The sequence below is a fragment of the Macrotis lagotis genome, chromosome 5 (genome assembly GCF_037893015.1).
Source record: "Macrotis lagotis isolate mMagLag1 chromosome 5, bilby.v1.9.chrom.fasta, whole genome shotgun sequence".
Taxonomy (NCBI): Eukaryota; Metazoa; Chordata; class Mammalia; order Peramelemorphia; family Peramelidae; genus Macrotis; species Macrotis lagotis.
Window position 1 is genome coordinate 36,306,878 of NC_133662.1, and position 26,246 is coordinate 36,333,123.

At 36.3% G+C, this 26,246-nt stretch overlaps 1 long non-coding RNA gene across 1 annotated transcript in view; it reads left to right on the forward strand.

Moving 5' to 3' along the window:
• Nucleotides 1–26,246, forward strand: part of LOC141523768 (uncharacterized) — an 82,815-nt gene that overhangs the window by 32,803 nt on the left and 23,766 nt on the right. The gene's annotated exons all lie outside the window — the stretch shown is intronic.

A 26,246-nucleotide genomic window follows, 5' to 3' on the forward strand; every position in this document is an offset into this window, starting at 1 on the left:
AGAAAATCAAGAGTCCTTGTATTTGATTTTGACTTTGACACAAGTCATGTAGCCTTGGACGAGTCACTTAATCTTTGCCTGCCTTAGTTTACTTAACTGTAAAAAGGGGGACAATAATATTGTTTACTTCACCAGGTTGTTTTGTGGATCTGATAAGTAAAATATTTTTAAAGTGTTTAAGACAGTTCCAGCTCTAAATCTATGTGTCTTTTTAGACATCAGCACACTTTTGTTAAGAGGTTACTATTATGCTAGCTACTGTGCTGAGTCCCAAGAAGTTTGCAATATGATAGGGGAGACAATATGAAAACAATTATGTACAGACAAGATACATATAGAATGAATTAGAAATTACCTCTACAGGAAACCACTAGGATTAAGGAAACTGGGAAAGACTTCTTATATGTAGATGGTGGGGCTTGAAGACCAGGGAAGCCAGGAAGGGAGAGGTAGGAGAGAGGATTACAGACATGGGATGTATATAGCCAGTGAAAATGTCCAGAGTCAGGAGACAGCAAGGTGATCAGTTTTATTAGATTGCAGATTACTTGGAAGGGAATAAAAATGTAAGAAGACAAGAAAGATAGGATAGAACTAGGTTATAAAAGGCTTTAAAAATTTAGAGCAGCGCCTGGCAGAGAGTAGTATTGTTTGGTCATGTCTGACTCTTTGTGACTCCATTTAGGGATTTCTTAGCAAAGAGACAGGAATGGTTTGCCATTTCCTTCTCCTGCTCATTTTTTTTTACAGATGAGGAAGCTGAGGCTAACAGGGATAAGTTACTTGCCCAGGGTCATTTGTATTCACAAAGAGTTTCTGACTCCTGGCCTGGCATTCTGTCCATTGCGCCATCTTCCTGTCCTGGTCAAGAAAACCAGGTCAAATACTGCTTCTGTAAAATCTTTGCCTTTGACAAAGATCCATCAGCAATCTAACATTGTAAAATAAACTCAGGTTTCTTGAATAAAGGATTCTCTTGCTCAGCTCTCTGCTTTAACATAGCCAGTTTGGCAGTTGCCTAGATGGTGCATTTATTTAGTTTTTTAAGAGTTAGAGTTAGATGAGATCTTAATAGTTATCTAATTCAATAATCTTATTTTAGAAATGGGGAAACAGGCCCAAAGGGGGTAAAGTGGTTTACTCCAAGAAATTTTTCTTATATAAATAAGCCTGATCTATATACTAGATTTCCTATATTCATTACTCAATTGATGTCACAATGAGGAACGTAATTTGCAAAGAAATATAGCATTAGACAAATAAAGGATCTATTGGAACTCCCTCAGCCAGTACAGATTGCAACCCATCCAAGATTTAATTAAGAAATATTTGTTAGACAGTAACCTGAGGCTCATAACAATAAATTAGCTTGTCCACAATCCCACAGTTATTATTAAGTGTCAAAGGGAAGATTTGAACTGAGCTCTTCTTGATTCCAAGCCCAGCACTTGGAGTTGCTGCCTCAGATGAAAATTCCAAGTAATTGATTTAATAGTACACTATCTAAGGGTTTTTTCCCTTTGATTTTGGTTTTAATTTTTAAATTTGTTTTAAACTTAAACATAAAATAAGAATAAAATAACATTGCCATGTACATGAGGACATAGAGAGAATTCAATAAAAAGCAAAAAATTTCTATTTCAAGAAAACCTGAATAATAAATATTACACATTGTGTTTAAAGCTGGCCATCTTTTGTTTCCTTGTTGTAGATTTTTCTTTTCTTCTCAGCTGTGCACTTTTTACTTTATTTTCCCCTTTCCTTCTCCCCAAAGAAACACACATGCTCACGCATATCTGTTGTTCCCATTTTATGGGTGAATTCATTTCATTCATATTCTTAGTTATTTTCCTCACTATGCTCACTCTATTTTTTCTCTCCTCATTTCTCTGCTATACTTCTAATACCTTGACTCCCTACATTCCTTAACCTAACCCCATCCCTTTCTTATTCTCCCCCCCCATCCCCCTGACCTCTTATTTCTATCTGAATTTAGCAGACTTCTATACCCTTCCAAATAGATTATGGTGTTCCTCTTTTCCCATTTCTGTTAATTTACATACCCTTCTATACCTTCCCTTATCCTATTCCCTCACCTCCATATTTCTTTATAAATTTAGAAGACTTTTATACCTATGTGTATATGCTGATCTTTCTTTAAGATCTAATATGAGTAGGGTTCCTTCAAAAACCCTTTGTTCTTTCCCTTCTCCCTATCTCCTTGATTCTTTTATTTCTTTCTGAATTTAGAATACTTTTACACACACACACACACACACACACACACACACACACATTCCCTCAATCTTCCCCAATTCCCCACACAGACTGGGAGGTGAAAATTTCTGTGACTGAGGTTAACTCTCAACCCAGCTGATCCCAGGGCTTTTGGCTTTCTATTTCAGCAGAGCCAGACTGGAGGTGTTCACACTTCGATCCTGCTTTTTGTCTCTCTATTTTCACCCTGACGTGCTATTTTGTCTTATATCTGGAGGAAGTCTGGAGAGCTTGAAATTTTCTATCCTATTCCAACATCTCCCCAGAGTCCTCTCCATCATCTATGTTTTAAAACATTTTTGTGACTTTCCCCTTGAGAATTTGAAAGCAAAGATTAGCTTTCTGAAGTGTTCCTTAGTAAGAGGAAAGGTGGTCAATAGCAGAGCCAGACCTTGGGCTCAGGTCCAAGTATTCTTTCTACTGTAACATGTCCTTCAGTACTCCTTGTATTAAGAAAGGGAACTTGTATTTCTAATGAATCTTATGATGCTGTAGGCACTAAAGACTTCACCTTTGACAAATATTTATTCTAAGTAGAAAGTTCTTCCCACCTTTCCAGATTACCTACAAACCTCCATGTCCTCCATAGGCCAGCTACACTGACCTATTTGCTCTCGCTTACATAGGACGATCCAGCTCCCATATTAATGTTCCCCTTTCTCATTTTGACTTTAATTTTTTTAGCTTCCTTTAAAACTCTGCTTGAATCTCTCCCTCTAAAGGGGGCCTTTCCAAGTAACCCTAGCTGCTAGTGTTTTCCTCTAGGACATTACCTTCCACCTACTCTCTTTCTCTCTCTCTCTCTCTGACTTGTATATACCTCTTTACAAGTTGGCTCCTTCACTTAGACTATAAACTCCTCAAGGGCAGGTTTTTGAATCACCAGTGCTTAGCATAGTGCCTGGCCGGTAATAAATGCTTGTGGTTGGCACTGGCTAACATATGAACTAACAAGTCATTAGAACATAGCTCATATCCATCTCTGATCCATAACTATATGACCTCAAATAATTCATTTAATCTCTCTAGGCCCCATGATGAGAGGGCAGAATTACATGTTCTCTTAGATTCCTAGCAACACTAGACCTATGATCCTATGAATGAATCATCTAGAGCCAGGCCCATGCAGGGGCCTAAAAAAAAATTACTATATGATTTCTGCCTTTTAAGACTTTCTCATCTAGTCTTTAAGGTAACACCTAAGCTCCTAAAGCAATTAGAAGATACCACAACTTGTACTCCAGTGCCTAAGAATGAAGAGCAATGGGAATTGAGTCAATTAAGCATGTGTTAAAAGTTCTTGAACTTTGTCATCCTTCGTGGCTCTATCTGCAGCATTGATCTCTTTATAATTGGGGGCAAAGGTTGAGTTGCCACATCTTGGCAGACTTCCCCATGCTTTTTGGGGCTTTGTCCATAGGCATTGATGTTTTTATCTGTTGTGGAGGCCAGCTATGATTTCATCTGGCAATCTCTCTGGAGATCCTGCGAAATATAAGGATTATTTATTCTCTGTTTAACTGTGTTGTCAGTTAATGCTACAAAAAAGCACCAAAGTAATTAAATTCCAGGAGGTAGATGACTATTAATACTTTTCTTATCCTTGTATCATGGGAGACAAAGCTAGAGTTTTTAGGAATACTGCATCCCTGGGATTTTTGATTCATTAATAGAAAAATTTTAAAATTAAGATGCTGGATTCAAATGGTTGGACTGGGAAATATCACTCAATCTGACTGAGTAGTGGTGGAAATAAGAGGAGAGATACTTGGAGGGCAAGAGAAGGAAGAAGTGGATTGAGAAGGATGGCATTCTGGAATTCTGGAATTCCCCTCTTTTTTTCTCTCTTGTTTTCATCTCCTTTCTTTCCTAAAGGCTTATGTAACATCTATATGGATGTGATAAAGGGCAGGGTTGGATTGGGAATGGGCTAAGAGGAGTCTAAGTTCTTTTTTCCCCTAAACCAATGCAACTCTGCTCACATATCACTGAGATTCTCTTCTTTAAAATTTCCTGATCAATTAACCTTGAAACTATGCTACATCAAACTATAGAATTTCATGATAGAGTCATCCATAGGAGGCGGAGGCAGAGGATTGATTATATTCATGTGATTTCAGATATTCTGGGAAGAGCCCTCAAAACACACATCAGAAACTTGTTTCCTTCCTGCCTCAGAGTGCTTGGCACCAGACTTTATAACAGTGGTGGTTGGAGAATCAGAAAGACTACTCAAATCTCATTTCCAACTCCTAGCTTTGTGACTATGAGAAAATCACAATTTCCATGGATCTTAGTTTCCTCATCAATAAAATGAAGAGGTTGGAGTTTATGGCTTCCAAAGACAGCTATGGACCCAGAATCAGGATTGAGTTTAAATTTGGACTCAGACACTTGCTGTGTGACCTTGGGAGAGTCACTTAATTTCTGTTTCTCAGTTTCCTCATTTGTAAAATAGGAATAATAATAAAACACCTACTTTGTATGAGATACTATTTGTAAAGCACTTAGCTCTGGGCCTGGCAAATAGTAGGCACTTAATAAGTGCATATTTCCTTCCTTCTTTCCAGGGTCCCTTCCAGCTATAAGTCTATGATCCAATGGCCATTAAGACTGTAAAACTGAAACTACTTTTGTGAGAGATCACATACAAAGTTTGGGTGCAAATGCATTTGTTAACCTCTTTAGGGAGGATGTATTTTTATATGAAGATAACTCTAAACTGTTGTCCTTTCATTTTGAAAGAGGCAATTTTTTAGGATTAATAAAATTGAATTTTGTAAACATACTATCAACTATAGGGAAGGTTCTGTGCAAAGATAGGGTCCCAAAGATGGGAAGAATAGTAGAAAGAACATTGACTCTGAAGTTGGAGGACCTAAGTTCTAATTTTTCCTCTGATGATGATTACCTGGATGATCTTGAGCAAATCACTCTACCTGTCTTCACCTTCTATCCCCCACTTCATTTTCCTTATCTGAAAAATAAGGAGATTGGATTAGATTGCCTCTAAAGTTCCTTTCATGTCTGAATTATGATGACCCCATGATAATATGAGTGATGAGACTATGATAGGACCACTATGAATCAAAGTCCTCCTCTCCCCAGAACATAATTTGGACTAGTTTTTCCTGATCGTTTGATGGAGTATTGACCTGACTTTCTGATTATTTAAGGGAATAAAAAAGACCCACCCACATGAAATTAGGCAAACCCAAGGCTGTGTATGAGAAGCTATACCATGCCCTGATAACCAAATATACTACTAAAAGGAGAGGCAGGCAACCATACACCCAGGCTAAGTCTTAAGAGTAACCTAATGTTGGAAGGGGAAAGAGACACTCAGAAGTCATTTAACAGTTCATAAAAGGAGGCTAATTTGCCATAGCCCAGAAAACAAATTCTTTTCTAGGTTATGTTCAAGTCAGCAACAGGGTACCAGCTTCTTTCAGCTCTGCCCCTCACAAAACATCCTCACAAACTGGGTGAAAGGATGAAGAAAAAGGAGGAGGCGTGGTCACCCTGAAGATATACCTAATGAATGAGGTTGCTAAGGGCTTGTGCTGCTTTGAGGTTTCTGGAAAAATAGCTTAATCATGGTATATGCTTTCAGTCTTCAGTCCAACAATACAATAGATATTAAGCAAGGCTGTGCTGTTTTGAATTTCAACAACCAGCCATCTTTGAAAAAAAAAAGAAAGAATGCAGAACGCATTATTAAGTTACTCTGCATTGTTAATATTTTCTCCATCACTTTCTTAAGTCTAGACAAAGCACAAAACAATAAATTGAGCACTAATTTGCAACCTTTACCAATTTTTGAGGTTTAGGTATTCACATTGAAAATTTAACAAGAGGATGGGATGAACTTGTTCTAGCATACTTTGGAGAAGTTCTAGAACATGAAAATCATATTTCACAATCATACAATCTGTAAAGTTTGTACAGTATTATTTCAGAATGTCTAGCAAAATGAACAGGAGACTCTGTGGGTGTGTATATGTGTGTATGAATATTTATGAACACACTTATATGTGTGCAGTTGAGAATATTGTTAGCAAGTGGCAAAGTGCACTTTGCTCCTTTCATTTTCTTTATGGCATTTAACATTAGGTAAGTTCACACTTTATTGAGGTTTGGTGCCAGGAAGGCCAAGGTCTTCTTTATTAACTCAACTTCCGTTGTCTTTCTGCCCAAGGAAAATGTGGATGAAAAATATATTTTATCCAGAATATAGTGGTATCAACTTCCCTGTAAATTTCATGGAAGCTAACAAATATCAAGGTCAACACAAAGAACATAGTTACCTTTAGGATTATGAATAGGTCCACTGCACCAAATATTCCATGAAGACTGTCTGCTATGCCACAGTGTTTCATATATCCCATGTGCAAACAGTTCTATGATAAATACATGTAAGATCTAATATTTTAAAACAAAGCTGTGGGAAGGATACGTTACCTAGGTCCCCCCCAGAGTATTTACTTAACCATATGATGAAATGACTCAAGTCATCTGATTTTTTTCATTGACCCAATCTCTTTGCCTTTTTCGATTAATTCCTTCCTCCCTCCCTTTCTTTTTCTCTCTCTCTCTCTCTCTCTCTCTCTCTCTCTCTCTCTCTCTCTCTCTTCCTTCCTTCCTTCCTTCCTGTTCTTTCTTCTCTCTCTCTCTCTCTCTCTCTCTCTCTCTCTCTCTCTCTCTCTCTCTTTCTTTCCTGTTAGTCTCATTTACTAAATGAAGAAATAGTCCCTGGGACAGTCATTAGCCCCCTGAATTACTTATGATTCTTTCTGATTCCCTTGACACTCAGGGGTACTACCTAGAAGTACTATAGTATTATGGAGAAAATGGAACTGACTGTCAGGTTACCTATTCTAATTCTGCTAATGTTCCTACTGGTTGAGGGACTCTGACAAATTTGCTTCTCTGAGTTTCAGTTTTCTCATCTCTAAAATAAGGAGTATGGATTAGATGATCTCAAAAATCCCTTGTCATGTAGGCATTGTGTTGGTGTATACTAAATAAATGCAAGGTATTTTAATGAGAGGGAAAACATTAAGCAGTTGGGTGAAGGGCAGGTCAGGAAAGACATATCTTTCAAGGCAGCCAGAGGTAGCACAGTAGATAGAGCATTGGGCCCAGAGTCAGATAGAACTGAGTCGAGAGCCAACCTCAGGCACTTACTAGCTGTGCCCCCTTCTGCCTCAGTTTTCTCAACTGTAAAATAAGCATCAAAGTAGCCCCTTACCTCCCAGGGTTGTCATGAGGATCAAATGAGGCAATATTTGTGAAGTGTTTAGCCTGGTGTCAGTCTCACCATAGGCACTTAATTAATACTTCTTTCTTTCCCTTTCCTTTTTCATGTAGAAGTTTGTGATTAAATTTCTGTGAAGAAAATGAAGGAATTCCAAGAGATAGAAGGGAGGAGGGAAATCATTCTAGCGTGGGGGGGGCAGTCAATTGCAAGAGGTGGGAGATGGACTGCTATGTGTGAACCAATATAGTTGGATCACAGAAGATGTAATGGGAAATAATATACCATAAAACTAAGAAGATGGGTTGGGGTAGGATTGTAAGGTCTTTAAATGTCAAACAGAGAAGTTTGTACTTTTTCATAGAGGAAATTGGGGGCCAGGGGTTCAATATGGCCAGACCTGTACTTTAGGAAACTTACTTTGGCACCTGTGCGGATGTGGATTGGAGAGGAAATAGATTAGAGGCATAAACAACATCTTGTTTAAGGGTCTAAATTTCCCATGAAAACAATGGACCCAAGAAGTTAGTTGTGTTTTGGTATGTCATTCTCTGCTTAGGGAAGGGATTTGAAGTATATCTGGAGAGCACATGTTTTCTCAAGAATGGGCTTAATTACCTTTTAATAGGATATTGGCACAAGGACAACTAACATTCAAGCTACGAGTTACAGCAAAAGCTTCTAGTCTTTGGAGGTTTTCGCCCACACCCCAATTATGTTCATTATTTTTTTTGGCAAGTTGGCTAGTTCTCTGAATCACCCAGGGATTCTTAAGGCTTTCATAATTCTTATATATACACTTTTGTTCCCTAGTGATTGAGTAGTTAACTATTATTTGAGAGTAAATTTCTTCTCCTTCCCCAAGTTGCTGTATCTCCAATCTCTTGTTAATATGCTTTGTCAATTATGAAACTATATATGCAAAAGGAGACATTCTTGTAATTAAGCATAACTGATTATTTAATGAATAGAAGTAATATGATATAATAGATAAAGAAGACAGGCCTGGAAGTCAGGTGAACTGGATTTCAGTCTCTGCCATTAACTAGCTGTGTGACTATAAGTGGCAAGGTAGATAGAGAGTTGGACCTGGAGACAGGAAGACAAGTTTAAATTCAGTCTTAGACACTTATTGGATATATGAACTTGGGCAAGTCACCTACCCTGTTTGCCTCTTTTCCTTATCTGTCAAAAGAGCTGGAGAAGATATTGACAAATCCCAAAAAGGATCATGAAGATTTGAACACAACAACAAGACTTTGGGCAAGGTACTTAACTTTTTGGTTGCTAATTTTCTTGACACAGAAATCAAAGTGTTTGCCATTTCCTTCTTTAGTTCATTTGATAGATGAGGAAACTGAGACAAACAAGGGTAAACGACTTGCCCAGGATTACATTGCTAGTGAGTATCTGAGACTAAATTTAAACTTAGGAAGAGGAATCTTCCTGATTTTGGGCTTAGTAGTACATTCACTGCACCATTTAGTTGCTCCTAACTTCCTGGGGCCCCAAGCAACTCTTATTCATGGTGACACTTAGCTATCTTATTTTTCAGATTTTATAAGTGAAGACTGAAGGGGGGTTAAGTCATTTGCCTAAAAGTCATAAAACATATTAGTAGCAAAAGAGAAACAATATCCCAGTCATGGTGATTATGAGTGGGATCATGTTGCCATGTCCTTTCTTATAGTATCTCTTGTGTGAGGGCTTGCTGGGTCCTTTTCAGGACTGCTCATCTACCTTTGGTGTCCACTTTTCACCCAACTCTTACCTGTGACTCCAAGAAGCTGTAGCATGAGCAATGACCATACCCAGGTAAGACCATTTCAGCAGATGGGCTAAAATAGGTTGAGGGTAACTGTGGGCTTCAGACCTAGTGATGAGCTAGGGGGAATCTATACCCCAAATATATGAAGATTTTCCCCTGTCAGAATGGGCAGATGAGAACAACTTCTTTTTCCCCAATAACCATGAAGACAGTCGAAGTAGGTGTTGTGGAATGCTTAAAGTTGGTCAGATATCAAAGATACCAAAGTCATCCACTGGAACATTACCAGTCATTGTGACTTTTATCTTGACACTGGATTTCCATGATTCTGAAAGAAAGAATAAAGTTGATGACTCTGTGCAACTCTACCTCACTTAACTTCAGTTCATGTTAGAGTGAAGACATCACCCCATGATGTCATTGATACTCTTCAAAAAGGAAGGATGAACAACAACAACAACAACAAATAGCAATGATATTAGTGACCAGATTTCCATTTCTGGAAAATAAACACTAAGCAGAAAGTAGTGGGTCGGACAGTAGCAAGAGTTGGGATATGATGGTGGCTGAAAAAATGGTAAGATGTTTGGGGAAGCCCGAATTTCTTGGTCGATGACTTGAGTAGATGTGAAACGTGATTTATTGTGAGCTAGTAGAGATGAATTTGTACTCATTCACCAAGCTGTACTGTTCACAGCCCTCAGGCAGAGTTTCAAAGCTGAGTCAATAAATTCTCAGAGGTATGATCTTAGGAAGTCAAATTCAGAGGTTATTTGGTTCTAGGATGGGAGAAATCTATCATCTACTATCATTAAACCAGGTGATACCAATACAGAACAATTAAGAATAAACTGTACAAAATTATTCTCTAATAAAATGTTAAAAAAAGATTTATCAGAATTTTTACCAACTTCTTTTGGCACCATAATTTCATTAGTGTTTAATCATTGTATTATTCATAATGCTGTTTCATTATCCTTTCATTCATTCATATGTTTCTCATGTGTCATAAAATAAGTCTAAGGTGATTTCTTATGATGAAAATCTTGCCTTAGTGTAAGACAACTAAATGATGACCACTTTCAAGTGGCAGCCACTATAATTCTGATTGTTTCACTCTATCAATCAATAAGCATTTATTAATCACTTACTATGTATTAGTTGCTATGCCTCTTTGATTTGGGGACAGATTTGCTCAGAGCTTACCCATACTCTTAGAGGCAGGATTTAAACCCAGGTTTGTGTTTGCTTTAATCCACTGAAGAAGGAAATAGCAAGTCACTCCAGTATTTTTGCCAAGAAAACTTCATAAGACAATATGGTCCATGGAATCACTATGGTTTAAACATAATTGAACAACTTTCTGCTTCCAGGTCCATCACTGGTTAAACTATCTATGCATTTGGTAAAGCCTGGAAAGCCAAAGGAGATTTTTTCCTTCATGCATGAGTTGTACTAGATGGCCCCTGATATTCTTTCCAACTTTGAGATTTAGTAATTCTTGGATTCTGGGTCATTTCACTTTAACCCTATTCAATAAGAATTTGTTGAGTTCCTCTTTTGTACTTAAGGATCTTGGTGAAAGATCCAAAATCCTGTCAAAATAAAAAAATGATGATTCTCCAAGAGTTATGGCAGGATCCTTGACTTCAAGTCATGCTTCTAGGCTTTGCACTCTCTCCCACTTCATTTTTAGTTCTATTTTGTGTTTTAAGTCACAGGAAAGAAAATAAATGCACTTTGGTTTGAATTTCCTTTAAAAAAAAAATCCAGCCCAAACCTCTTTCACCTAATATCTGTTATGACATGAACCAAAGCCCTCAAATTGCAAATTAATAGCATCCTTTATCCAGCAAGATAAAGAGCTATTAGTCATGATGATGCATCCTTTAAAATGCCTTCAAACAGTGAAAGAGAAAAACAAGGCAGTAATCTAACTACTTATTTATTGGTAACCTGGGTTCACCTTGTGGATCACTTATTCCAAGTTGAAATAACTTTTCTTCCCACTTTTCTTATTTTTCATGCCTACTCTATCACAAATTAGCAATTACTCTCTGACAACTTCCCTGATGCCTACAAAGATTCTCTTGTTTCTCTCATCTTGATAAGAATCCTCACTTGATCCATCCATCTTCCCTAGCTGTCTTTTCTATCTTCTGTGGTTAAACTCTTTGAGAACTTTTACAATAGATGTCTCTCTACTTTTTCCCCTCTCATTCTCGTTTTTTTTAGGGTTTGTTTTTTTTTGCTAGACAATGGGGTTAAGTGGCTTGCCCAAGGCCACACAGCTAGGTAATTATTAAGTGTCTGAGACCGGATTTGAACCCAGGTACTCCTGACTCCAGGACCGGTGCTTTATCCACTGCACCACCTAGCTACCCCTCATTCTCTTTTTAATTCTCTATAGTTTGGCTTCCTACTTTATCATTCCAGGAAAATTTCTCTCTCCAAAATTATCATTGATCTCTTAATTGCTAGATCTTTTCTCAATGATTTTTCTTGACCTTTCTACAGCTCTTGACATCATCACTACCCTCTTCTCCTTGATATTATTTTCCTCTCTGGATTTTTGAGACACTGCTTTCTCCTGCTTCTCCTCTTATATGTCTGACCATTCCTTCTTCATCTTTTCCCTGAATCTTCATACAAGTCATGCTAACCATAAAAGTACACCCCAGGCAGCTAGGTGGTGCAGTGGATAAAGCACCGGCCCTGGAGTCAGGAGTACCTGGGTTAAATCCGGTCTCAGACACTTAATAATTACCTAGCTGTGTGGCCTTGGGCAAGCCACTTAACCCCATTGCCTTGCAAAAAACCTAATATATATATATACACATACATACATATATATGTAATTTGCATATATATAATGTATTTTTGCATAGTTGTTTGAATATTATCTCCCTATTAAACTGTGAACTTCTTGAGATAAGAAATTCTTTCTTTTTCCTTTCTTTGGATCCTTATAATTTGCTCAGTGCCTGGGACATAGGTGGCTAATAAGTGCTTATTGATTGATTGATATTAGTTTGTCTTTCCTTTGTTGATGTTGTTCAGTCATTTCCATCGCATCTGATTATTCATAACCCCATTTGGACTTTTCTTGGCAAAGATACTGGAAGGATATTCAGTTGCCTTCTCCAGCTCATTTTAAAGATGAGGAAACTGAGGTAAATAGGGTGAAGAGACTTGCCCTTGGTCACAAGCTAGAAAGTGTCTGAGGCCAGATCTGAACTGAGGAAGATGAATCTTTCTTGACTCAAAGGCCCTGCCCTGTTATGTACTACACCATACAGTTGACTCTGACTTCCCTTATATATTGTGTATGGATAACGGTATGGGCATCTGTTCCTTTTGTGCCCCTTTCCATATTGGTCTATTCTTATATGTGTGACTGTGTCATATTGCTGATTTAAAAAAATAAATTTATTTATTTTCCTAATTATATGCAAAGAAAGTTTTCAACATTCATTTTTTGTAAGATTTTTGAGTTCCACATTTTTCTCCCCCTCTCCTTCCTTTCCCTTCCTCTCCCCTTGACAAAGTGTAATCTAAATTATTTATATATATCTATGCTAAACATATTTCTATATTGCTCATGTTGTGAAAGAAGAATCAGAACCAAAAGCAAAAATGACAAGAGGGAGAAACATTTTAAAATTGAAAATAGTAAATTTTGGTCTGCTTTCAGACTCCAGATATCCTTGTCTCGATGTTGATGGTATTTTCTATCACAAATCCTTTAGAATTGTCTTTGATCATTGTACTGCTGAGACGAGAATGCTGATTTTTTTTTAAACATGACCTGTGATTTAGTAATATAGCAAACTTCCAGGTAAGGAACTCCAAGAATTCATGCAAATCAGTAGCTATGTTGCCACTTATAATCTTATCTTGTTGCTTAGATCCCATAGAGATTGAGAGCCTTGCCTAGAGTCACAAAGTTAATATATGTCATAGGCAGGATTTGAAGTCAGATCTTTCTGTGAAAGGTTCTCTATCTGCCACACTACATTGCTGTTTAATTCAGAACAAATAGTCAAACTAAGAGCTGGAAGTTTAGTTTCCCATTAGATGAATTTATAAATTTATAAATGCATCCAGGAAATTTTTTAGCCTTGAACTTGTTTAGTTGTGTCCAGTTCTTTGTGATCCCATTTGGGTTTTTCTTGGCAAAGATACTGGAGCAGTTTGCCATTTCCTTCTTCAGTTCATTTTACAAATGAAGCAATTGAGGCAAACAAGGTTAAGTGAGTTGTCCAGCTAGTAACTGTCTGAGGATGGATTTGAACTCACAAAGATGAGTCCTGTGGGCAGCTAGGTGGTATAGAGGATAGTGGATAGAGGACTGGACTTGGAGATAGGAAGATGAGTCTTCTTGAATTTAAATCTGACCTCAGATACTTAGTAGCTGTGGGACCTTGGGTAAGTCACTTAAGTGCAAGACCCTTTTTGTCTCAGTTTCCCCATCTGTAAAAATGAGCTGGTGAAGGAAAATGTTAAACCACTCCTATCTTTCCCAAGAAAACCCCAAATAAGTTCACAAAGAGTCAAACACAATTGACCAACAACACGACCACCATAACCACAACAACAAAAATGAGTCTTCCCGACTCCAGGTCTGGCACTTTAATTACTGAACCATCTCGATGGCCATTTAAGCCTTACAAAGTAACATATTCCTTTTTCTTTTAATAAAAGAACTTTGACTTCCTCTCTTGAAAGGTTATCTTTTAGGCAATTTCCAAATTTCATAATGGAGCTATCTATATCTACTCCTTTGACTCTGTCCATTTGATATATTATTACATACAGAGAAAGAAGGGTAAGGATGGAGGAGGTCACATTTGAGGAGCCTGCGGTGTGAATTGTTTACTAGGAAGTGACAATGCAAAAGCAAAAGAATGCTGAGTCACTGTGATCAGAAGTTTCTCCACGGGGGGGGGGGGGGCAGGCTGGCAGGTTGACATTATATCTCTGAAGCAAGATGATGAGTCATTGTCACCTGAGCACCCGAGCACCTGAGTGCGGGTCCAAACACAGACTGGCACACTGAAGCGCCTCATTAGTTTAATGGTGTGTCCCTGCCTCCCATTTGGGAGACCCGCAGGGCTCTATCAGTTTCCTAGTAATGAGAAACTACTCCAACTTGTCTTCTAGCTACAGTTTCTATCTCCCCATTTCAAAACAGAATTTGCTTCTAATTAATTCCTTTGGATCATAATACACACAGCCTTGATACTGGCATCCTCTGCAGCTGTGAACTGAAACATGATTCCTCACTGCTTTTCAATGCATGAATATTTTGGTTGTCTGATCTTTTCTGGCATAACATACTCTATCTCCAGACTCCAGGCTTTTTTTCCCCTGGCTGTTATCCCATGCCTGGAATATGTTCCCTTCTTGTCTCTCTATCTCATGACTTCCAAGCCTTCTTTAAAGCTAAAATCCTGTCTTCTAAGAGAAATCTTTCCTGATTCTTTCTAGTGCTTTTCTTCTGCTGATTATCTCCACTTTATCCTGCATTCACTCTATCTATGCATGATTGTTTTCATGTTGTTTTTCCTTAGCAAGTATCTGGAAAGTAGGCACTTAATAAATTATCACTGACTTTTAAGTTGGAGTGTCAGCTTCCTCTGCTTCACTGAAGAGCACCAATATAGGATCCTAGATTTGGAACTGGAAGGGAGTTTAGAGATCATTTAATCCAACCCTCTCATTTTATATGAAACATGAGTTTAGACAGAGCTGAGATGGGGGTAGGAGGGCTTCTTCCAGCCATGTATGACTCATTGCTGAAGGACTCGTGTAAATGCTGACCCCCATTCCCAAAAAACAACCCAACAACCCAAAGAAACCCTAATTAGCAGCTGACTTAGAGGAGTTGATGATTCAGGGGTTCTTTTCAAAGAAGAGACAATTTTCCTTCAGGTGCTTTCTTGGATGTAACTCTGGGCTTAATACTGGGAAGCTAGTTGGAATAGACCAGTGTGATTGCAAAAGGAAATGGAACCAAGTGAAGGGGTTTTTCAAGATGGGGAGAATATGGTGTGTTTAACATCCTCTACAAACTGATGTAATGCAAAAAGCAAAGGATCTTGTAGATTTGGAGCTAGGACTAAATGAGGATTTCACCCAATTCATGTCTATTGAATAATTTTTCTTACTATCCTTTTTTGAGGAGACTTTAGAACTGAGTCAAAAAGCAACATTGTGTTAGTGAACCAAGGAATGTGGGAGTCTAATTCTAATTTGGGGGGGGGCTGCCTTTAGTTCTGATTCAGGTTAAAGTTCACATGTTTGGATACAGAAGAGGCAAGAGTGAGCACTTCAGTTCCTGTTCCTCAGTCTTTTTCTCATTCTCTCTCTCTCTTCACATATGCACAGAATATATATGTACATATGACTATAATATATATGTACATACATGGATATATATACATAAGTGTATTGTGAGTAGTACAGATAGAAAGATATTCTCCCCATCTTGAAAAAGCCTTCACTTGGTGCCATTTCCTTTTGCAATAACATTTTTTATTATACTATTTTATGGAAATATTTTTATTACATAAATTAAAAATAAAATAGATAAAATTAAAATCTTTTAAAAAAGCCTTCACTTGGTTCCATTGTCCTTTCTTGGTCCCCAAAATAATCAGAACTAAAATTCTTGAATTTTCTGTTTCTAGGTGAGCTCCTTTATCGCCTTCAGTCTGCTGCCATCTCTCCACTATTACCACTTTCTCTAAAGTTGCTGCTGATTCTTTTATAGCCTAAATCCAATGAACTTTTCCCATTATTCTTTCAAGGCATTCAGAGTTGTAGAAAACACCCCCTTCTTGCATCTGTAGCTAGTCTTAATTTTGTGACCCTGTGCTCTTATGATTGTCACTGGTTTTTTTTTTTTTCTGGTGAGACTTTTCTCTTTATTCCTCTTCTTCAGAAGTGTGCCAATAGATATTTAATAAATGTACCCTTGAAACACTTTTAAATTTATTCTGCATTAATCATATTTACTTTCATACTTTCTTGAATCTTAGAAAATCAAAAGAATAATAAATTAAAATCTGATTTGTAGTATTTGTTGATTTCTGAGTTGTAAATACTCACATCTCACAATGTTTCAAAAGGTCTATATGAGCAGACTCCAGCATACCATTTCTCCTCTTCCTACTAATTGTCAAAATCCATGAATATGAAATGTCTGGTCCTCTATTTTTCTCCCTCCATTCTCTTATTGAACTCATCTCTTTCCAAGTTTGTAGGTGACACTCAATGCCCCTACCTTGTCTCTTAGCTGTTGTTACTTCTCAGTTCTCTTGTTGTTCAGTCATTTCTGATTCTTTGTGAACTCTTTTGGAATTTTCTTGGCAGAGTTACTGGAGTGGTTTGCCATTTCCTTCTCTGGTTTATTTTATCTATGAGGAAACTGAGGCCAACAGGTTTAAGAGACTTACCTAGGGTCACATAGATAGCAAGTGTCTGAGGCTAGATTTGAACTCAGGGAGACAACTTCCTGACTCCTGGTCCAGCACTTTATCCATATGACATCTAAGGATCCACACTTAGCCTGAATTAAAGTTTGACTATAAGATATCTTTGGAGTATTGTTGTTCAGTTGTTTCTCACTCTTCATGACATCATTTGGGGTTTTCTTGGCAAAGATACTAGAGGGGTTTTGTCATTTTCTTCTCTAGCTTTTTTTCAGATATGGAAACTGAGGCAAACAGGGTTAAATATACTCAGGGTTGCAAAGCTAATAAATGTCTAAAAATAAGATTTGAAATCTTGAAGATGAATCTTCAAGATTTCAAGCCCAACCCTCTATTCTCTATAGAGCCTGTCTTAGTTTCTTTATCTGTAAAATGAAAGAATTGATTCTAGATGGCTGCTGAGGTTCCATACAACTCTAAATCTCTGAAGTTATTGTGATCAACTAACAAGCACTTATTGTCTACTGTATATCAACCCCTATATTATATATTCAAATATAAATATGAGATAGCTCATTCATAGCCCTCAGAGAACTTATAATTTACTACAGGGTTATTCTGCATAGAAAGGTGTCCAACAAAGAGGGGTTTGTTCTAAGCAATTATGGGACTTTTGAGTAGAGTCACAGGGGAGGGAATTGCTTAACTTTTAAAGTACTAATGGTAATACAGATGGTTAGCAGGAATCTTGCTATCCCTAACTCATATAAAGATAAAACTGGAAGAATGATCAGAAAATATAAATCAGAAATGATAGGGTAAATAAAAAAAACTCACTCCCAATGGGAAAACATGAGTGAATTAACCCGATTGGGTGGGCAAGAAGGAGGTCTAGGTCCTGGGAGTTGCTATTCTTGGTGAGCCATTATAGGGTAGATGAATATATATATATATATATATATATATATATATATATATATATATATATATACATATAAAATTCTCCGATATTCCCAGTGGTTCCTTAGTCTCACTGATGTGGGTATTCTCTTCTGTAATGTAGATTTAAATGTAGATTTAAAACCCACCCTTGTCTGTTCAACCTATGTGGCTCTGATTCATGATCTCCCCTGAATCTGTCACAGGTAATGTATTGCAGGCCTTCTTCAAAAATCTCTTGATAGGTAAAGTGAAATAAAGACATATTAAATAAATACCAAAAAATCGATCTAAATGGGTAGAGTTTTGAAATGCAAAGTTTACTTGATCAGTTGAGTAAATATTAAATTTTCCCTTTCCTCCAAATCTGCCAGCTTGGGAGCTGACTGCTCTCCCCAACCCCCAACACTCCTCATCCCAAATTGTTCTTGTGATCAGGATTTGTCCTGCATCCACTGACTAACAAGGCAGTGGAATTTCAGAAAGTATGACAGTCCTGGTACTATATAAACCAGCTGCCATTAAAGCAATTTTATATAAATGCCCATAAATAATATTAATTAGTTGGACCCCAAAGTGAAGTTGTAAATCTCTCTCTTGTGAAACAAATTGCCCTCCTGGCACAACCTGAGAACCCTTCCTCACAAATAGATCTTTTTTAAAGGCTCTGCATTTTATAACCACAGTACCTTTTTAAAAAACTGAAGGAAATTGAACTATCAAACTGGGGTTGAATCATAACAGAAAAGCTGCTGTTTTTCTGAGATAGGTGCCAATCTATATAGATTGTTTACTTAAAGATGTTACATGACTGGACAGGAAAATAAGTATAATGGTAGGTGAATATTAATTTCTTTATTTTTGTGTAATAAAGTTCTTTTTTTCCTGAGTACTGCTAAGTATTCATCTCCCTTTCAAAAATCATGAGACTCATTCCTTCAATCCCTCAAAGTCCCTACTACAGATCATCTCTATGAATATTGACCTAATGCAGTTTCTCTAGGCCTCCCTCCCCTTTTTTTCTTAGTACCTTTTTTGTTTCTTCATGCAACACACTGGGGACTTTTATTATAATTGAATTGTTGTAGGTCTACTGTATTTGATAAAGAGAATATTTTTCTTTATTTACCCTATCATTTCTATTTTATTTTTCCTGGTCATTCTTCTAGTTTTATCTTTCTATGATTTTGGGAGGATAAAGTTTAATTAGATTTTATGCCAACCAGTGTCTAAGATATTTTGGCTTCCTCTGCTTAAGATGATTTTAGGAGGAGATATAGATCATTCTTTCACCATTCTCCTTCACAAGATTTTGTGAATCACTTTTAAAATCCCAAATCAGTGGTTTGTTGGTTTCTATAATATCTCTGCTTGGCAACAAGATTAAGTATTTTCTGGCTTAGGTGATTTCTTGGCTGTTCGGCTCATGTCATTTTGATGATTGATTTATATCAATTCAACTTCCTTTGGACTGTTCTGATTGTATTCCTTAGGAAATGGTCATACATGGTGTTGATGTCTATTATTTTATCTGCTTCTTATTTTTCCTTCATCAACAGGGTATTTAAAAAGATAAATTTGGAGTCATTTTAATGGCATCTCATAATTTCTCATTTTAATTTTTTCCTCCTGATTTGATAGTGGTTTAGCTCTTTGCTCTAGCCAATCAGTGGTCTGACTATGCAAGATGATTGGGAAATAACTTATTCATCCCTATATATTGCGATAGCAAGCTTTATTGGGGGAAGATTATTATTTGGTGCTTGCTATGACTATGTCTCCCAACCAGGCTGCAAATAGAACATAGAAATATACATTTACATATAGATTTACACATAATCATATATATAAGAATTCTGACAAAGTTGGCAATGTAAAATATTCCATTGAAGACAAGTTCTGAAAAATACCCTAACAAAAATAAAAAGCCAGCTCCAAATGGAATAACAAATTTTATTTTTCAGTAAAAAAGAGAAATATCATTTAGTCCAGGACTACATGAGAAGATGATTGAAAGAATTAAGGTGAGAGATTTTTCAGGGAAGTTTGAAGGCAATGCAATCTCTAGGAAATGGAACCAGAAGTCAGCAGAATCATTGTCCCAGCCTATAAAAGTTATGCTAGGGAACAGAGGCAGGTTCCAGTTGGTGATTGTGCAAGGAAACATGAGACAATGCAAAGTCATGGATCTAGGCAGAAGTTAGGGCATAGTTCTAGCCTAGGCTTATGAAGGAAGGCAGAGAGAGAGACCTGGACCCAGTCATCCCACTTAGAGCTTCAGCTGGGCAGTGTCAGTAGCCTAGTCTGCATCAGAGACAGTATTCCTAGATTTTCCAGACACTTCATCCCAAAAAAGATAGGAGAAGGCAGAGCACAAGTGCCTCATCTAGGAGTTAAACTTGGAAACAATAATAAACAGAAGAAAATTCCTGGAACAATCTGAAGTACCAGGGTTAAGAGAAAACTATAAGATAAACTCAGAAGAGAGCAGTTTCACAACTAGCATAAATATAGTACCAGAAAATAGAATATGAATATGAAAATAGAATTGATCATAGAACACCAAAAGGAGTTAGGGGGGGAAAGGAAGCAAGAAAAGGAAATTATATTTCTTGAAAATGAAAATAAATAATTTATAATTATGTTATAAATTTTACCAAAGATTTGTGATCCCTTAAATCTATAATGAATAAAGCACAACTCATTAATTTTATCAGATAACAAAAAATATTTGGAAAAGTTAAAAGGCAGAAAAATTAGAATGTCAGCTATCCACTATCAAAATCATGGAAAAGAGGATAAGGACAAGGAAACACAATTTAAGAAAATGATAACTAAACACAACAACCTTATGATTTTTAAAATTTTCCTCAAATCATTATTCTTATCAGTAGGGTATCAATAGCAACAACTATAATATCAATAATAACAATTATAGTTAGCATTTATATGACACTTTAAATTTTGCAAAAGACTTTACATATGTCATTTTATTTGTAACTCACAAAAAACCTGTGAAGTAGATACTGTTTATTATTATTATTATTATTATTATTATTATCCCCACTGTATGGATGAGTAAACTAGAGAATAAGTGACTTCCCATGATTTCATAGCCAGCAAGTGTCTAAGTCAGGATTCAAACTCAGTTATTTCTAACCTCAATTCCAGCATTGTATACTGTGCTACCATCTAGCTGTCCAGATGCTAAGTCTAACCATAAGTATAAGGAGTATGGTTTAATAGATTTATTAGCAGATTTGGAGTCAGGAAGATTTGGATTCAAATTCTACCCAGTATAGCCCTAGTTATGTGGCCCTGGGCAAGTCATGTCTATCTCTACTCCTTCACTTATTTTCTTTGTAAGAAAGTTTTATTTTTTTCTATTACATGAAAACACAATTTTTACTGTTTTTTTTAAAAAAAAAAAGGTGAGTTCAATTTCCCTCCTTCCATTCCTTTTCTTCCTTCCTCCCACTGAGAAGACAATTTGATATAGGTTTGATATACATGTGAAGTCATGCTAAACATTCTCTGATTTTCCATCTCTCCGAGCTTTTGCCTACTTTTTAGAGCATGATATATGGATTTGGGAAGCCTCTGAGTAGATATAGACCATTATTCTTATGACCAGTGATTTTCTGTTCCTGCCACTGTCTTCTGCCACTGTTAGATAATTTCAATTATGAAGTCAAGACAGACATAAAAGAAATTCTCACTTTCTGCCCCATTTGCAATCCTACTTTCTCTGACCCTTTAGTTACTTGGCTTTGTCTGAAGCAATTTACACTTAACTGTGACTGTGATACTGCTTGGACCTTATCACAATATCTAGTCTTCAATGATACATGTATTCTCAGAACATCAATATTTGTCATAAAACATTTCATGGGACATACAGTTTTCAACTAATTTAATTTGCAAAAGAAAACTTGTGTGAGTTTGTGTATGTGTGTACGTGTATGTATTCAGTAAAACAGATTTTTATCTTTGAAGTCTGACCAAATTTCTCTTAGACATCCTTTAGGAACCAAAGCTACTTTCAATATTTCTATCAAAAATGACTTTTATCAAAGACTCCCTACTTTTCTTAGTTTCCTTGTGAAATTTTAGTTATATATCTAACTTTACCCAACACTTTAGTCAATATGGGGCCTGGGAAAACTTCACAAAATATTTTCAAATCAACTTTTTAAGGCCAAAACTACTGGAGGAGAAGAGGTAAAGAAGCCTGAGATACAAGATCCTTTATACATATAACAATTATTACCCTGGTCTCCATTGTTAGAAGGCCAAGCAGGTTACATTTCATCCCTTCCTCCAGGATTCTTTAGTATAGTTTTAAGGGGAATTGGGGGTACTGAGGCTCTCCTGCCATGACTCCAGCTCCCACCGATAAGATTCACTTTTTTTTTTTAAGAAGTGATTCCCTGTATCTCAGTTACACTCAGCTACCAACAATTGGATTAACTGTAACAAAGAAATATTTACAAAAATATAATAGAGAATATACATGCATATTTTCACAATATATAGAAGACATAATCCTTCCCCTATAACACCCCAATCTCATGAGAAGAGAAGGAATCAAAACTTAAAATTGATTTCTAGAGAGTACAGTCCCAAGTTCTATTGAGATTTACCTAGGTTTGCATCTCTCCTCATACAAATATGTAATTGAAATTATCACAGTTGTGACCAGTCATAATCAGGCACCAACAAAAAAGGCACCATTCTTCCACCATCTTACATCTTCTATGCCTTCTATGCCTTTTCTTCCATCTTGCTGTTGAGCACATGGAAAATGTTTCTCCTCTCTTTGCTGTTTTTTCTTTAGTCATATAGTGCTGATAATAGTCATCCTTCATCTTTCTCTTTGGTTTCAGTTCTCCAAAATGTTCACCTTCCTCCCAAAATTTACCCTTCCCTTTCCTGAGATTTTCTATTTCTATCGAGGGTACAGTTAGACATATTCAAAACATGAATAAGGTTTCAGTCTTTCCTCTTTATTACTTCCCACATCTCATTAATTATTGTATCTTATGTTTTCTGAATTCACAAAAACTCTTCCACCTGTCCTTTCCTCTCCCCCATACTGATGCCACTCCAGTTCAAACTTTCATTATCTATTATATCTGAGACAACTTTAATAATCTCACAACTGTTCCTCCTACTTTAGTCTTTTCCCTCTTGGATTCATCTTTTTTTTTTAAGTTTTTTAGAAATCATCAACTAGCATTATATTCAATGGGGATAGGCTAGAGGCATTTCCAATAAGATCGGGGTGAAACAAGGATGCCCATTATCATCACTACTATTCAATATTGCATTAGAAATGTTAGCTTCAGCAATAAGAGAAGAAAAAGAAATTGAAGGAATTAGAATTGGGAAGGAAGAGACAAAACTCTCACTCTTTGCAGATGACATCATGGTATACCTAGAGAATCCTAAAAAATCATCTAAAAAACTATTGAAAACAATTAGCAACTTTAGCAAAGTTGCAGGATATAAAATAAACCCTCATAAATCCTCAACTTGCAAAACACTTCTCACACAAATAAAATCAGATTTAAATAACTGGGCAAACATCAACTGCTCATGGATAGGACGAGCTAATATAATAAAAATGACAATTCTACCAAAACTAAATTACCTGTTTAGTACCATACAATCAAAATTCCAAAAAATTACTTTAATGAGTTAGAAAAAGTTGTAAATACAATCATATGAAGAAATAAAAAGTCAAGAATTTCCAGGGATTCAATGAGAAAAAAAGTGAAAAATAAAGTGGCTTAGCCCTACCAGATCTAAAATTTTATTATAAAGTATCAGTCATCAAAATTGTCTGGTATTGGCTAAGAAATAGAGTGGTGGATCAGTGGGAAAGATTAGGTGCAATAGCAGGAAATGATTATAATAATCTACTGTTTGATAAACCCAGAGTCCAGCCATTGGGATAAAAACTCTTTCTTTGATTAAAAACTGTTTGGAAGTTAGTATGGCAAAAACTTGGATTAGACTAACACCTTATACCCTATACCAAGATAAGATCAAAATGGATACAGGATTTCGACATAAAAACAATATTATAAGCAAACTAGGAGATCAAGGAGTAGTTTACCTGTCAGATCTATGGAAAGGGAAGCAGTTTATGACCAAGGAAGAGATAGAGATCATCACTAAAAACAAACTAGGTGATTTTGATTACATTAAATTAAAAGGCTTTTGCACAGACAAAAACCACTGTAACCAAGATCAAAAGAAATGTAGTAAACTGAGAAACAATCTTTACAGCTAATATTTCTGACAAAGGACTCATTTCTAAAATCTACAGAGAACTGAGTCAAACAAGAAAAAAACAATCCATTCCCTAATTGAAAAATGGTCAAAGGATATGCAAAGGCAATTTACAGATGAGGAAATCAAAGAGATCCATAATCATATGAAAAATTGCTCTAAATCATTACTTTATTAGAGAAATGCAAATTAAAACATCTCCGAGGTACCACCTCACCCCTCTCAGACTGGTCAATATGACCAGAAACAATAATGATCATTGTTGGAAGGGTTGTGGGAAATCTGGGACACTAATATATTGATGGTGAAGCTGTGAACTCATCCAACCTTTCTGGAGAGCAGTTTGGAATTTTGCCCAAAGGGCAACAAAAATGTACATACCTTTTGATCCAGAAATACCACTACTGGGTCTATACCCTGAAGAGATGATGAAAAAAGGGCAAAAACATCACTTGTACAAAAATATTCATAGTGATGTTTGTGATGGCAAAGAATTGGAAATGAAGTATATGTCCTTCAATTGGGAAATGGTGTAACAAACTGTGGTATGTGTATGTCATGGAACACTATTCTATTAGAAATCAGGAGGAATGGGAATTCAGGGAAGCCTGGAGGGATTTGCATGAAGTGATACTGAGTGAGATGAGCAGAACCAGAATACCATTGTACACCCTAACAGCAACATGACGGTGATGATCAACCTTGATGGACTTGCTCATTCCATCAGCACAACAATCAGGGACAATTTTGGGCCATCTGCGATGGAGTCTGTGTCCAGAAAAAGAATTGTGGAGTTTGAACAAAGACCAAGGACAGTTACCTTTAATTTAGGGGAAAAAACCTGATATCTTATTATCTTATTGTCTCTTATACTTTATTTTTCTTCCTTACGGATATGATTTCTCTCTCATCATATTCAATTTGGGTCAATGTATACTGTGGAAACAATGTAAAGACTGTCAAATTGCCTTCTGTGGGGGGGGAGAGAAGTAAGATTAGGGGAAAAATTATAAAACTCAAAATAAATAAAATCTTTAAAATGAAAAAAAATTTTAATTTAATTTTTCAGTCAACAAAAAATCTCCTTCTTTACTCCCACTGAAAAAAAAAAAGAAAAAATCTGTGAACACAATTAGTCAAGTAAATCAATTTCAAAACTTTGTGTCTGTGTATGAGTGTATATATAAATCTATACCCTGAATATATCAGCTCTCTATAGAGAGCATATATCATCCTCAGTCTTTCTTTGGAATCATTGTTGGTCATTGTGTTGATGAGAATTTTTAATTTTTTTAAAGTTGTTTGTCTTTATAGTGTTATTGTGTTCTTATAAATGATTTTCCTTGTATTTATTTTTTCATTGGTTTACACAAGTTTTCTGAGATTATCATCTGTCCTCTTTATTTTTTATCACATTCACATATTCTAACTTTTTCAGTCATTCCTTAATTGAGGAATCCCTCCTTACTTTCCAGTTTTTGTCACCACAAAAAGAATAATTATTAATATTTGTGCATTTATGTATCATATTCATTTTTCTATGATCTCTTTTGGGGCATTGCCTAGTGGTGAGTATGCTTTCCAGACTGGCTATAGCAATTCATAGCTCTACTCTGGGGCATTAATGTATCTGTTTTCTCACATTCCCTCCAATATTTCTCATTTTTTTTCAAAATTAGTTTTACCAGTCTAATAGGTATGTTATTTTGATTTGCATTTCTCTAATTACTAATAATTTTGAACACTTTTTAATATAAGCATTGATAGTTTGGATCTGAAAATTGTCTATTCATATCATTTGACCTCTTAACTTGGAAAGTCAATCCCTCTTTATATAGCCACCAATAGGTAAAAGTTTTAGGAGGCAGATTTGGGCTAATTATAAGGAAGACATCACAAATAGAGACAGCTTAAAACATAATGAGTTTCTTTATGATATAGCAGGAATTTAGTTGAAAGGACTCAAGCAGAGCCTAGACGTCCACCTATCAAAGATGTTTCAAAGGAAAGTCTCACATGGGTTGAACATCTGGAGTAAAGGATCTTTAAGGTCCCTTTCATTTCTAAGACTATGATAAATTTGATCACTCACTAATCACCTCCATTCGCTCATCTCCCTTTTTTACCCCTGTTGCTGCTTGCTCTGAGACATTTTTCATTTTTGCTGTAGTCAGGGCAAGCTTAGGAGGTATGAGTTGAGGATTCTGGAAAATGCTCTCTGAGTAAAAATAGTTTTATTCTCCCCAACCCCAATCTACTGAACGTTGCTTGG